The following is a 14,708-nucleotide window of genomic DNA, read 5'->3' as shown; positions in this document are numbered from 1 at the left end:
CGCTTCATTTCCTGTAAAGGAGCGTAAATTTCATAGTGATTGGATTTTATCAGTGTGGCCTCATCTTTGACACTCCGCACCGATTTCCAGCTAGGGGTAGGACACATGGATCGATTGGTTACGCAAGTGAAAAATTATTATTATACCCGCGGCACGGATACACGGTATCGGAAGTATATCGGATCTGGCGAAAATCAATAGAGCCTGCAGAAAAGATGAAGGGGTTAGTCTACTCAAAGAGAAGTAATTAGTTTCCTGAATTTTCATTGAGCGAATGTATCAAATGTATGTATGTTAATATCACATTGCCATTATAAACATTCAAAGATTTCCATTCTGCAGCAAGTGAGGAAGAAAATGCAACTACAGGATATCGGGATAGCCGATCCACCGCATCTACACATCCTATCCCTGCACTTGTTTTGCTTCTTATTTTATATGGGTAGCCATTACTGCAAAAAATTGTTGGAGATATTTTTATGATCCTGGGATAAAAGGTCGGTTGGTTCTGGGCCCGTAGTTCGTGTTTCGGGGTTCCTTTTTTGGATTTGTCAAGTCTGCTCTATGCAGCATCAAATTGCCGCCTCGTGTGCTCTATCCAAGTGGTTGGAAATGTATTTTGATTTAGTGCAGCATTTACATAGAAAAAAATTCGTCCATTTCCCCCGCATGAAAATTGGGCCGGAAAAGGGGGTAATTGCTCTGGGGACGAGACTATCTCAGTTAGCTCATCGCCTCGTGACTTTGATGCATAACTCTTGACTTTTGTCGATCGGTTACGCTGATAAATGCTTCGATTGGATTAGAATACTTCTGCCATATCTCCTGCCTTAAGCTTGTGGGCGTGGCAGGACCTTTTGGTGCGGCGCGTGCTTTGGAAAATTGAAATTGAGAACTAGGGGGCGGTGATGGAAATTGAAAGTTGTCATGGCCTCGGAGCGGGCGGGAAAAAAAGGCAAGCGGAGTAGAAAAATGGAAATAACGCAGCTGTTGAACACATCTAACACATCTAAGCCAGGGCTTAGCTGGGGCGTTTTCCCACTTCGGGGGGCGGCGAAGGGCCTGTCGGGCATTCCTGACAGCTGAGGTCCTGCCAAGATTTGCCACAGTCTCATATCTGTTTTGGCCGAAGGATTTGGGAGTTTGATAAGCCGTCCACTTATGTCACAATTTGCATTTCTGTCTCTGTGGGGGAAGCTAAGGTAATGGAAAGACCGCTGGGCTCATCTCATCCCTCACTCTTCGATTCCCTTGTAACTCAATTGAAGCGCCGAGATGAAAGTCAAGCGGCTATTTGTTTCACAGTATAAAATGTAAGCCTTGGCATTTCTGTCTTAAAATTTAAATAATCAATTTTCTCGCTGTCTTATAAATATAATGAAGCCAATACAAAATAACAAGATCCACTTTTGCCCTAATGGTACCTTTTATTATCACCAAACGCCACAACTTTAATTTAAATTTGATTATAACTAAAATTGATTGTCCACATCCTGAGCAACCCGTCACCGCAGTGAGACCCAAAACCAGTGGCCACATGGCAAACTAACCAGCGTACACAACATATGCAGCCGGGGGAGAAAAAGTAATCCGTCGGTGGGCAAAACCGACGACCGTCATTAACCACAAATCCGTTACTTAACAGTACGTAAATTTTGGCACAGCACACCCAAAGATAAGCCGCAGACCGCCCCAAAGACCCAGATCCCAAAACCATTCTGAAAGGTCCTGGGCGGTGTTATTTATATGCGCATATCATTTGACCTTGACGAAAAGCTAGCCAAACATCTGAAACTGGAGCCTTCGACTCGCCGAATCGTAAAGACCACCAAATGTCGCCAGGGGAGCGGAGAATGGGGGGAAGTTGTCTAATTAAACACTCCACATGAAGAAATAAATTTGGGTCACATCGTTAAATAAATATAAGTGGGTCGGCAGGACGTCTGACGGCCAGCGCTTTCCATTTCACAATTTACATAAAATCACCAAAAAAGTTAATTTATTTCCAGCCTTTTGGCATTTTGGCTTTTTGCCCTGTGCGTGTGTGCTAGTCCTTGCTTTTGCTTATATACGACTGAACTCGTCCCTGGTCTCTTTTATTAACCCCCCGCCCGGGGAAAGCCGACGTCTTTAAAGCGTCAACCTCAATTAAGTTATTAAAGGGTTACCAGGCTTAATACGAGCCGTCGTTGCTGCTGTTAGATAAACCATTTAGTAGTGATGGGAAGCTTTCAAATCCAGAAAGAAAAAACTATAAAGAGCGGCATTTACAGGATTGAGTAAATAAGATTACCAAATGTATCTTTGCGTACGACTAAGCATATCAATAAATAAATAAAGCCACTACCGATTTATTAATAATATATCAAATCGTAACATTTATTTGATATTTATTATATTTGCTTCCCCGATATTATACATCACTATCAGTTTATCTGTGTGCTCTGAACTCTATTCTTCAGATTATGCATGTAGCAATAGATATGACATTCAATATTCGAGGTGGATTTTCTTTAAAATTCCGAATATTGAATCTAATTTTGGTAATTCTCATGGCCTATATTTACGTCTTCCTTGTTATAGTTATTATATCAAATCATTATGATATCTGCATTCGTAGTATCTGTTTACTTGATTACAATTAGCTGTATAAATTATAACTATTTTATGTTTCAGTTAGAAGGTTGAAGAGCCTTCTTTTTAATCTTCGTATGGGGATCTTGTTGTGTAGTCAAGATCGGGCTAGTCTGAACGATATCGGTTCTTCGACGACAGATTGAGATCATGGTGCAGCGGTTTAATACTGATGTACCATTCTACCATTCATAGCTAGTAATAAGCCTCTTGGGATAACATTTTATGATCTGTTTCAAGGAATATCGATATTTACTAAATGAGCACATATCCCTGGCTATCTCGTTCCCTGTTTCCGTGAAATGGCGTGCAAATATTGTAGTCTGCTTTCCGGAGACTTTTGGGCTTAATTTAATTTTCTACCTATTATAACCATGTGCGTGTCAACTTTCGGAGCCAAGCGATTTGCGCCCACACATGCAGCACACGCACACGTGGGCAGCGGAAAACACACTCCACTAATGGAAATCTGTACAAAGCGTTAAAGCTCAAAGCGGCTTCACTTGCTCCTTTACTCCGCATTCCCGGAATCCCCGGACCCCCCGAACCATTCCCCAACTCGACATTTTCCCCTGCCTGTCGACACATGTACTACATTTTGTCTGTCCCATTTGCTGCACTTGTATTTGTTTGTTAGCACTGCCAGCGCTCTAACTGGGCGTCCAACTATGTGCGAGGGGGGTGAGTGGGTGCGTGGTTGGGAAATGTTATATAATTACTCTTTGCGCATTTTCACAATGAAGTAACAATGTTTTAATTAAACCATTGGAAAGCCAAATAACTCTTGTTTGCTGCGGAACTGTGTGGACTTCACAAAGGTCTCGAAATGAAGCAGAGGAAGGAACGGCACAGCCTGTAGTGCAAACCTGTGTGAAGGAGTCCACAAGAACCTTGTAGCCTTTAAAAAACGTAAGCTTTCTGATTTCATAATCTTGAGTCGCTTTTAAAATCTTTTAAGGGTTCAAAAACTTTGTTGATTAAAAAATTGGTGTAAAACACAAATTGTTCACAGCATAACTGTGATGAAAAAATGCTGAGGAGTATCGGAAACCGCATATCATTGTTTCTCAGGAAATGGAATTTCCAAGTAAATTCAGCTTTTTTGTTGATTCATTACGATATTTCAGTTTTCTCTCCATCATGTTCACCTCCCCCCATGAAAATATCTCAAACGAAAATTGCCAGCAAAATGTGTAGCATCCTAAATAAAATACCAGCCAAATACGCGGGGAAATAAATGAGCCAGTTTTACAATTACTGAGCTCGTAACACGCGTAAGTCCGGATGCCAGCATAGCAGGGCGAGGGATGAGGAGGTGGCAAAGCGGTCCCATTGCCGGGTAATGCCCGCTGCCAAGTAGAGCAAGCTGTCTGCCATATGAATCAACTCAAGTCACTCGCACCCACGCATGGAGGCTCCACTGTACTGCACCGTACTGTACTTCGCTGGGCCACGCCCCCTGGCGCCTTGCACTGCGCAAATTGCGCACGAATCTTAAATTGAATTGTTGAGCTCCTCTTGCAGCTGCTGCTGCCACACAATAGCCCCCTCCTAGCTATCCTTCGGCCTCAGCCCCCTGCCCACTTGCCACCCACTCTGACCACACATACTTCAAGTTGCGGCAACAGCAGTTTTGACTCCTCGTTTCGCTTCTTTGGCTCGGGTTTGCGGCCTCGATTTGGGGGTGGGGCGGCGAAAAGAGATATCCACGTTGCACAGATATCAGCGTTTAAGGGAACCAACGCTACCAACGTGCTACCACCAGTAGCACGGGATACCTTTATAAAAAGTAGCAGTGGCAGTTCAGAAACTGCCCTACGCTTTAAATGCAATCAAGTTTAAACAAGAAAGAACGCTATAGTCAGGTTCCCCGACTATCAGATACCCGTTACTCAGCTGATGTTTCAGCGAACCAGAAATTTTTAGATTATTCTGGAACATTGATAAGAATATGGAAAAAACAGGACTAAATACAAAATTAAATTTCAAAAATGTGGGCGTGAAAGTTTTGGGCAGTTTGTGAGCGTTAGGGTGGGCGATGGACAATTGATGGCCAATTAATAAAAGGAAAACATTTTAAGACATTTTTCAAAACTTTTGGCGGCTTGTGGGCATACCAAAAATATCAAAACATTTTTCAAAAGTTTCTAGCTTTTATACGGACGGAAATGTCCAGATCGACAAGTGATCCTGAGCAAGAGTATATGTATATACTTTATATGGTTGGAAACGATTTCTTCTGACTGTTACATACTTTTCAACGATTATAGTATGCCCTATACAAGTAAGGGGAATACAATTTTACAATACACAGAGATTTAACAATACATGTTCTATAGTCTATGTATATAATTTATATTAGGCACTCCTATTAGAAAACTTTTAGGAATAAGAACCAAATAAAATAAAATATATAAAATAACAATACCCTGGGAAGTGTAAAGTTTTGAGTAACCAACTAACTATGTGCTTTTCGATGTGCAAGCATCTACTGTACTTTCAGCTGCCCTGTACATATCTTGCTTGAACTCAACCATATTTGAGATGTTTTCAACTTTTGCTGCGGTTAGCAAGCAAAATTGCATTGCCTTTGTCAGCATTGCGTTTGTTCCATCTAATTGCCAGTCCCATCCCATGCTCCGACCCCACCACCCCGCTGAAACTCCAAAAGTGCCGAGTGCGTGCGAGTGTGGGTGTATGTGTGGTCGTATATCTAAATTTCCACACGTCGTCTGGCATTAGATAAAGTATCTGCTTATGTACGAGCACTACACACATACGGGGGACGCATAGTTTATCTTCTTGTTGAGTCTCAGCTGCGAGCTCTTGTGTGCTGGTCAACAGCTTTTTACAAATTAGCTAGCTAACGGAAATGCAAACCTGTGGCTTGGGTGGGAGTGGGTGGTGCGAGTCCACTGGTCCACTGGTCCACTGGGGTGTTTGTGTGCTTTCGCCCCTTCATGCTGACTTGGAACTTCCGGCGTATTTATAATTTATTTCCCTTCTGCCGGGCCGGCCGCCAGCTGCTGCGGCTGATGAAGCTGCCGATGCCGCCGGCCAACCCCAAAGGGACCGCCCTTCCGTCCAGCCACTTGGCTCATACTATGTACGCCTACCTCTACCTTTGCCTACGTACATATATGTGCATATGTATGGTTTCGGCTCGGGCCAATTTATTATCCGCAGTTTAATTGGAAAATTCTGATTTCCATTTTAACGAATTAGCACCTGCGACAAGGGCTCATAATGAGTTATACGGAAACTCGCTCCAGATGACATGCGAAGGCGGAAAGGAGTGTATAAATGGTAGAACATATAGCGATTGCTAGTTACCCATTACCAAATGTCAAGCACGAAATTCCAGAGCACAGAAATGTTTGGGCAGGAACTATACGAACTTGCACTTGCATAATGGTTGAAAGATTTCCAACTATTTAGAAAAAAAAAATTAATACATTTGTGTAACCTTATAATTTAAATATTTGTTTTTTGACTTTTAGGCTGGTAAAATTCAATTATATATATAATCAGCCCAATATACCCTGAAACGACAACTTCGACTCACTTTCCAAAGCTTTTGGTCTGTAAATTACGTTTTTCGGGCTACTGCAGGACGCACACCCGTAAACAAACACGTAAATTGCAAGATTTATATGACAAATTTTATTTAATGCATTTTTATGTGCTCAGTTCGTGTGTATCTGCGTCCCAGTGTGATTGTCAGAGGAGTACCCAAAGGACTGTCAGAGGTCCTAGTGGTCCTGTTTTATCCACGGCCCACAGCCTGAGCCTGTATTTATTTTTCCCATTGCGGTCGGCTTTTTGTTGACCGCACGAGGCTTAAGCTTTTGGCCTTTTTAAAACGCTTGCCATGTGAAAAATCCTAAAAAAGGGGCCCAAGGTGGAGCACATAAAATTATAGCAGCGAAAAAAACGCTCGTAAAGCGATTTATGTATTTACAATTAAATTTGTGGGGCATTTTCTGCCGTAACGGCGGTTCTCATCCACCATTCGATGCGAATCCGATGCAGACCTGCATAAAGAGCCGGAGCAGTGGGCAAATGGTATAAGGAGCCCCACGAAAAGCCCTGCAAAATAAATGGAAAGGTGCCGGGGAAGGGGTCGCAAATCGGATTTCCGGAGTTTACTGCATTGTGATGGAGTTTCAGGACAAAGTCGCAAATAGAGAATGGGACTGGAAACTACATTCGATGTAATTATTATTGCCGGTTCCCTGTTTTCCCAGTTTTCCCACTTTTCCGGGTGGCTTTATGTTTGCGTTCTTGTTATTGTTTTCGACCGGCTTGTTTGCACTCGTTCTAGTTCTTGTTTTATTTGCAGGCAATACACAGGGGCAACATTTAGTTTCAATTAAAACATTTCAATTCTGTGGTTAAAAAGAACACACTGGTGGATGGCACAAAAAGCAAACGAACTAGTTTGCAAAAAATACAAAACGAAAAACATCAAATTAGTAACGAGTAATAATTTGACACCGCGTTGGGGGTTGGTAGAGAAGTTAAATCTTTTCGTGAAAAGCAACCAAATGGAAATGATATATATTTGGAAAAAACGTTGACAGCAATTTAATTAAAAATCTAAAAAATGTCAACGGCCATGTCACCAAAGCATTTCAATTAGCACCCGCATGACTCTCTGTTTCTATATGCATACGAACTATGTATGTATATTCGCGTGTAACTTTGGAAATAATTAATTTTATATAAATATGTAAAATCGGACTAATCCTCTATGCAATAAGCATAACACTATTGACACAAATTTAAGAGGGATTTAATAGTTTAGTTCCGTGGATATTCATCATTTTATGAGCATTTGCGAACCCACAGAACAGTTTTAGCACGCAGAAAACACAGTTATATGAAGGTATGATTCGGCGGTGTTCTTGTCTGTATTGCCACTTCTAGTTGGGGAATAAAGCACCGGCAAACAACTTTTACCACCTAAACTGTTTCAAGCTTTCAGCGTTGAAAACTTGCCGAAGCATAGACACAATGCGCAACTTTGATTGCTCAAACATGGGAAATGCCAGTGTGGAAGACAAAGACGCAGAGCTTATCTTGACGATTCAGTCGCCGAGAGTTTTTGAGTCGCAGACAACTCCTCCTCCAGCCATCAACAATGTCTCAAACAGATTTCTGATACTTGACCTCTGGTTGCCTCCACTGCAAAAAAAGTTTCATCTTCTGTCTCTAAATTCCTCGTACTAGTAAGCATTAGTAAGAGCAACAGTTCGGGACAAAGAAGTTAAAACGTAAAACTAAAATGTATAATTAAGCCAAACATAAATTTATATTGATTCTTTGCAGAAACGCATTAATTTTAATGTAAACTTGGCCAACATCATTGATTTGACTACTGCTATTCCATTGTGTGCATCCGTCGTACACAATGGACTCCTGGGTGCAGCTTGGTTTTGTTACTGCTCTGAGCTCTCGTTATCATTATCACAGGAAACCAAAGACCAAGGAGCAAGACCCAGCCATAAAAACCACAAAGCAAACAGTTTGAGTTATGTTTCATATAAAAGCTGTACCTAAGGTCAGGGGTGAAAGTGAGGATGGGGCTGGGTGCCATCTATCTTAGGAACTCATTATCTTTGGCAAGTTTTTAAACAAGTTAACTTTGCTTTCCAGCGCAAGCCCTCATGTATTTATTTCGAATCATCTCGCCATGTTCCCCGAGCAACTTGAACTTCATATCTGAGCAATCAACACACCCATTTGCTCCTTCTCAGTCCTTTTTACTTCTCTAGCCGCTGCTGCTAACATTGTTTTCCTTTTACCATTGTTGCTTCTCTTTTGGGGATAAGAAAAACCCGCAATTAGAAGCGAGTAGCAAATTTAAGTGGCAATCCCGCCGCCCTCTCCCAACTTTCAACCATTCACCGCCCCATACATTCGGGCACCCTTAACTAGTTGTCGTAAAAATAATTGCCCACTACTTAGCAGAGTGAAATGGCCAGCTCCCGGTTTCCCCTTCCCATCCCCTGCCCCTCTCCAATTTGATTCCGCTCCTTATTGGGCTTGGACTACGCAAGGCTGCACTATTTTTGGGGTCGTTAAGGTGTTCGGGGACTAACAGATAGACTTGGGGAAATTGGATAGACGTACACAACTACACAATGTTGATCACAGCTAAGAAACAATGCGCTACGCAGTGAATTAAAGGTTTCGGAAGATATACCGAGAAAAAATAACCTCTGAACCGAGTATTTCCGTATAGACACAATTGTGATGTCGTCATAGAATGGAAGTACGAGTAAAACTACATTACATATCCTGATGGATGTCTAGATCTCTATATATAGACTACGGAAACCCGTGTTGTTAAACCGAAAGTACGTCTTCCTTTTATTAAAAGAATATTGTCTGATATGATGCCGGACTCTCCCATACATTTTTAAAAACAAGAGAGAGTGTTATAGTCGAGTTCCCCTTAACTATCTGCTACCCGTTACTCAGCTAGTAGTAGTAGTAGTGCGAAGGAGAAATTTCAGCATTCACAGTTTCCGACGGTTAGTGGGCGTTAGAGTGGGCGCGGCCAAACCATTTTTGACAAATCGAGAGAAATTTACAGGACTAACTAAAATATGATATAATACCAAAACATTTTTCAAAAGTGTGAGCGTGGCCAAATGTTTTTTGCCAAATCGATAGAAATTTATTGGACTAATTAAATAATAAAAAAATATTGCAAAACATTTTCCTAAGGTGTGGGCGTGGCAGCTTTGGGCGATTTGTGGGCGTTAGAGTGGGCTTGGCAAAAACGTGTTTGGCAAATCAAGAGAACTTCACATGACTAACTAAAATATGAGAAATAGCAAAAAAAATTTCAAAAATGTGGGCGTGGCAGTTTTGGGCGTTTTGTGGGCGTTAGGATGGGCAACTCTTTGTGGCAACTTTCTAGCTTCTATAGTTCCTGAGGTCTCGACGTTCATACGGACGGAAAGACAGAAAGCCAGACGGACGGACAGACGGACCTGGCCAGATCCACTATTGATCCTGATCAAGAATATATATACTTTAAATGGTCGGAAACGCTTCCTTCAGCCTGTTACATACGTTTTAAAGAATCTAGTATACCCTTTAACTGCACTAGTAACGGGTATAAGAATCCAATGTTTGTTTGCTAAATGTATGAAACGGAACGCAGACGCACGTAATGATATGTGACTAGGACCTCGCGCTATAGCAAACTTCCTTTTATCACTGCCCTCCGGCTGTCCTCTTGAAACACAAACAACTTTCCTCACCCTCGGCAATCCCTTGCCTTCCTGCACATTTGTTTACCAATTTGATCGAACAACTCTCGCATCATCGACTAGTTATTACGCCCGCAGGATAACGAGCGTCTCCAACCAAAGGTGGTTTCCTCAGCTTTGCCTTTGGGTTTATAAATAAGAATGCCATCGCAGCAGAAACGGAAAACTGTGAACCTTTCTGGCTGGTCGGCTCGGATGAACACATGGGGCAGAAGGGACTCGCAGTTCGCAACCTTTTGAGCCCGTCCGAGCACTTGGATGAGTCGTAGTTCATTTCGCTCTTTAGCTTTGCCTTTCCGTTTTGCTAGTAAATTCAAACACTTTGGCCTCTTTGGCCATGAAACAGAGGCAGGAGAAGACAATGGTTCCACAATTTGCAGAAAGTCGCTTGTAATAAAAGTGCTGGCTGGCACTGCTGCTGCAACCGAATCGTATCTCTAAGATACACAGACTCCTACTCGGTCTGCGAACCGGCTACCAGCATTTATATTGTATTTACCTACTTGTTTTTTATTATCTACAAATGCTCTTACCCACCTTCCGCAGCCCCAACCCCTTCCAGACCCTCTGTAAACGCTGGATCCCCCATTCGAGATCTAGTTCTATACGCTCAACGAAGCTGAAAAAACAAGTCGAGCGTCGCCTGCACTGCGCTCGGGGTATAAATATTTATCTTTTTTCTACTCCTTACACAAGTTCTGTCTATTCTATTTCTATTTTCTCCGATTTTTCCATTGTTCTGCTTTTGTTTTAAGGCAATCGGAATCGAAAACAAAATCGCTGGCAACTCGAGATTCTCGGGAAGGGAAGAAATATTGTGTATTGATTGATTGTTTGTTCTACTGCACGGTGCGCATTATTAGATACAATTTATTGTGCAGCTACGTGGAATGGCAGGCGCTGCCTCGGATTATTGTTTATTTTATGACACGTGCCACAGCTCTTCACCCATTTCTACTCCAACCACTGCGTCAAGCCCCATGTTCCTTATAAGCAGCTCATGCCAAGGATCCTGACACACGCCAAGGCCTAAGCCTTTTGCTAATAATGCCAATAACTTCAAGTCCACGGAGAGATAACCAATGTTTGACCATCGGTATAGTTAAAAGAAAATATCTAATCCACATGTCGAAACAAAGATTCCCTGTAAGACAAAACTGGAAGACATGTTCGTATAAACAATTATTATTAAGATGTACTTTTTAAATCTACCATACGAAAATTTATTTAATTATGAAGATGAACTTCTTAGCCAATATTCTTAGCAGAAAAATATGCAAGACTTTTATTTTCAAACATCGCCACATATCAAAATATTTGAAGAGTTTACGGCAAAACGCAGCTAAAAAATTTGATGGATTGTTTAATATTTGTGTGTTATTTTGTTTAGAACATTAGCATAGCTTAAACAATTTTCCTAGCGTTAGGCGCTATTTCCACATAAATAACCCTTAACTTCTACTTTGTTAACCGAAGTTTCTACACTATTTAAAAATTCGTTGTTGAATTAGTCGGACGCCCTTCCATTAATGATTTTTGAACAGAAAGATGTAGCACTATACAATAGTAATGTGTGTACACTATGTAATAGGTTTCAAATTCTGTTTACCAATGTGTATAACGAACCTCTAATGAATATACCCCCTGAAAGTCAGTGTAATACGATATTAGCAATACTTCTTTAAGCCAAATTCCCAATGCAAGTGAGCACAACGAGGAAAATGTGAAATCAACTTCACCCCGACAACTGTCCGACTCAAAGTTTTCGTTTTTCCTTTCTAAATAAATCTATCTCCCTTATGTTCGCCGGATCTCCCTTATCTCTTCATCATATTCAATCCCTATCTCAGCTATGCAAATAAAACCAAAAAGAGTCCGGGCAAGATGTTTGCAATGGTTGTTGTGAGCTTGGCTTGACAAAGACCAAAAGTTCCTTCAGTTCAACAGTTGGCATAAGGATTGGTCTGTACATGTGAGTATGCAGGACGTGCGGCATGTGTGGAAGGCAGGGGCAGCACAAGTGGCTTTCGGATAGTCTTCGTCTATGCCTTCCCTTTGTTGCCAACGTCAGTTAGTTTAGTTACTTAATTGAATAGTTTGTTTTTGACATAATCTTTATGGGTCTTTTGTTTTTAATACCAGTCCACGCGTCCACAAGTAAGAAAGTTCAATCCTTGGCCGCCCATTCTTAATAGGGTCCAGACCAAGCCAGGCCCCAACAAAGACGTCACACGAGGGCTGACATATCGTTAGGCATAAAGGAATTTGATTACAATCAGAAAGAGACCGATAGCCAACATCGAGGAACGCGAGGGTGGATTTAGGTGTTTATTTAATACTATCCTTTTTGTACCTGCGGATTTAAATACTTTAAGAAGTATCTTCTGTAAGACCTAGTTAATTATCTCTAAATGTTGTAGCAATTCTTTGCATTACAAGAATATGTCAAACATCTAATAAAAATGTTGAACTCGCTGGTAAAAGTCTTTTCTAAGTCTCAGCAGTTATTACTTATTGTTTCTTGTTTTTCATGGTGTGAATCTTTCATTAATGTATGGGCCTTTGCCCTTAGGTTCATACAGCCATTTTAAAGAGTGTTTACTCCTGTGCCCGCAACTCTTGGATTCACCCACTTGCTCACCTTAGCCCATTCCTGACCAAAGTCCGGCCTTGTCATCACCATCGTCATCCTGCTGATGACCGGCACAAAAATCTTGGCCCACATGGACGAATGCGTCCATAGAAAAGGCATTTGAAGCCTTCACATTGTTAGGATAGCCCGGTTAGTCAATGAGGTCAGAGAACAAAAGGTCCTGGAAGAGCCCCACCTCCGAATCCACCTACAATGAGAACACTTCGGAGCCCCAAAAGCTGTGAGAAAGCGCCTATATCGCCTTTGAACTAAAACTGAACGCAGCAAATTACAGTTGCTGGGGCTTCATCATCCCGATCATCGTCAACTCTGCAGCCTCATCATCATCTATGGCATCGTTATCCTTACCGGGCCGTAGTGGTTATAGATGTGTGTGTCTTTGTATGTTCTTGGCACTTTAGGCGCCGTCGATGGCAGCTTATTGAGTGGCTTGTAATGTGTTGATGAGGAGTGGGGGGTGGTGGTGGTTCCCTGGATGTTGGGAGTTGGTCCTGGTTCGGACATCCTATGTTATTGTTTTATTGTTGGGCCAATTCCAGTGCCCGCTGCCGGGCCCATTGAAACTATGCCCTGTGTGTTCCTGGTTAATTAATTTCTGAGCTGGCCAACAAAAGCCACCCACCAGGAGTCCCACCGGCTCCTGCCACCATTCCTTCTCCGATTAGGACAGACTGATGAAGTGGCGGCTTGGAGAGCTTACACACAGCTTAGCTGCTCATCTCCGGCTTCGATTTAGTTGCAAATTGGCCGTATAAGGTAAACAATCGGAGGGCCTCGAACCGTCTTCGCTTTTATTTAATCAAGCTGGGGCGCAGGCCTGGAAATTAGTAGGACTTCCCCTTCATTCGGTTTCATTTTTTCTTGGGCTCCATTTATTGAGTTGCTTCTGACCTGGGGCTATGGGTTTTAATACGGTTCCTGGGTACCTTTTTCCATCTCCTTTGAACAGAACAAACACCGAAGGGTAAAGCAGAGCCAGAACCAGGAGGAGGCCAAGGGTGAGGAGCAGTCGGATGGGTCAGTACAAAAGCGCATAAAGTCCAATAAAAAGTGTGCAACAAGGGAAGGCAACAAAAACTATCTTTTCCATTGCCGGCAACTCTCGTTATCTGTTTTCGGGCCTTTCGTTCTGCCATCTCCTTTTTTGCTGTTGCACTACTAATCCAGGCCATGAGCTCTGTCCTGGCCATGAACAGGGCACGGAGGACGTTAAACGGGTGTGGATATCCAGGACCTTCCTTGTTTGCTTTTGGCTTGTTACATTTTGATTAAAAAACGCCCACGCGCATAAGTCGATGGGGTTGCAGGGGGGATGCGAGATGGATTGATAAAAGGAACGAGGCGGAGAGATGCGGACGCTTTGGTACACCCGTAAACTGTCTAGCAATCGAGTCAAATGTTTGAACCCCGAAAAAAATAGAAAAACAAAGAGAAAATGTCACAATAGTGCAGTCGACGACAAAAAGGCAATGTTAAGTTCGCAATGGGCGGTACTTTGAAGTTTTAATTGAACATTTATCAAGTCAATTGGGTATATGTTTTCCACATGAGCTTGAAAAAACTGCAGGAGTCTGATCTTTCTTCATTCTGTTTCTGTAGATTTACTGCCCTAATTAAAGCAGATCCAGCCAAGATGTTTGAACTTTTACGTGTGGTGTACTTTTGAACGAAAGTAACACATCGTAACAATTTTCTGTAAGTATTTCATACGAAAATTTACAAACAAACTTTAAGACTTTTCATAATATAAACCACATACATATAGTGGGCAAAGCAGTTATTAGTATAAAATAGGTGTAAAGAATTAGTACTAATTGTTGATAAGGGCTTATTTTCCTTTTTTTAATTTTAAAAATATTAATAATTTTTCCTATTCTTCTTTTCCTCATTTCTAGTTTAAGAGTCTCCAAATCCATTTCAGCAGAATAATCCCCATTTGCTCAACAGTCCCAAAAAATGTATTAAGTTTTTGTCAGCAAAGCGTTTTGTTCTTCTTTCTGGGATCCTATCTCAGTCCTTCGGTGACTTTTGGATAGAGCACGAAATCCAGCTCATCCCGACTCCAATCCCAGTCCTAGTCCCAAAACCACTAAAGTTCAGTTCCCAATAACTGTGATTGTGTTAATTTAAATGTC

General features: G+C 41.8%; 1 long non-coding RNA gene across 1 annotated transcript; it reads left to right on the top strand.

Annotated features, from left to right (window-relative positions):
• The first annotated feature begins 1,293 nt into the window (after positions 1 to 1,293).
• LOC120321459 lies at positions 1,294 to 1,982 on the top strand. Its single transcript, XR_005561061.2, has 2 exons — positions 1,294 to 1,585; positions 1,646 to 1,982. It is a non-coding gene; the product is annotated as an uncharacterized LOC120321459 (long non-coding RNA).
• The last annotated feature ends 12,726 nt before the right edge of the window (positions 1,983 to 14,708 follow it).

The sequence above is a fragment of the Drosophila yakuba genome, chromosome 3L (assembly GCF_016746365.2).
Source record: "Drosophila yakuba strain Tai18E2 chromosome 3L, Prin_Dyak_Tai18E2_2.1, whole genome shotgun sequence".
NCBI lineage: Eukaryota > Metazoa > Arthropoda > Insecta > Diptera > Drosophilidae > Drosophila > Drosophila yakuba.
This window is presented reverse-complemented; position numbering and strand designations above follow the sequence as displayed.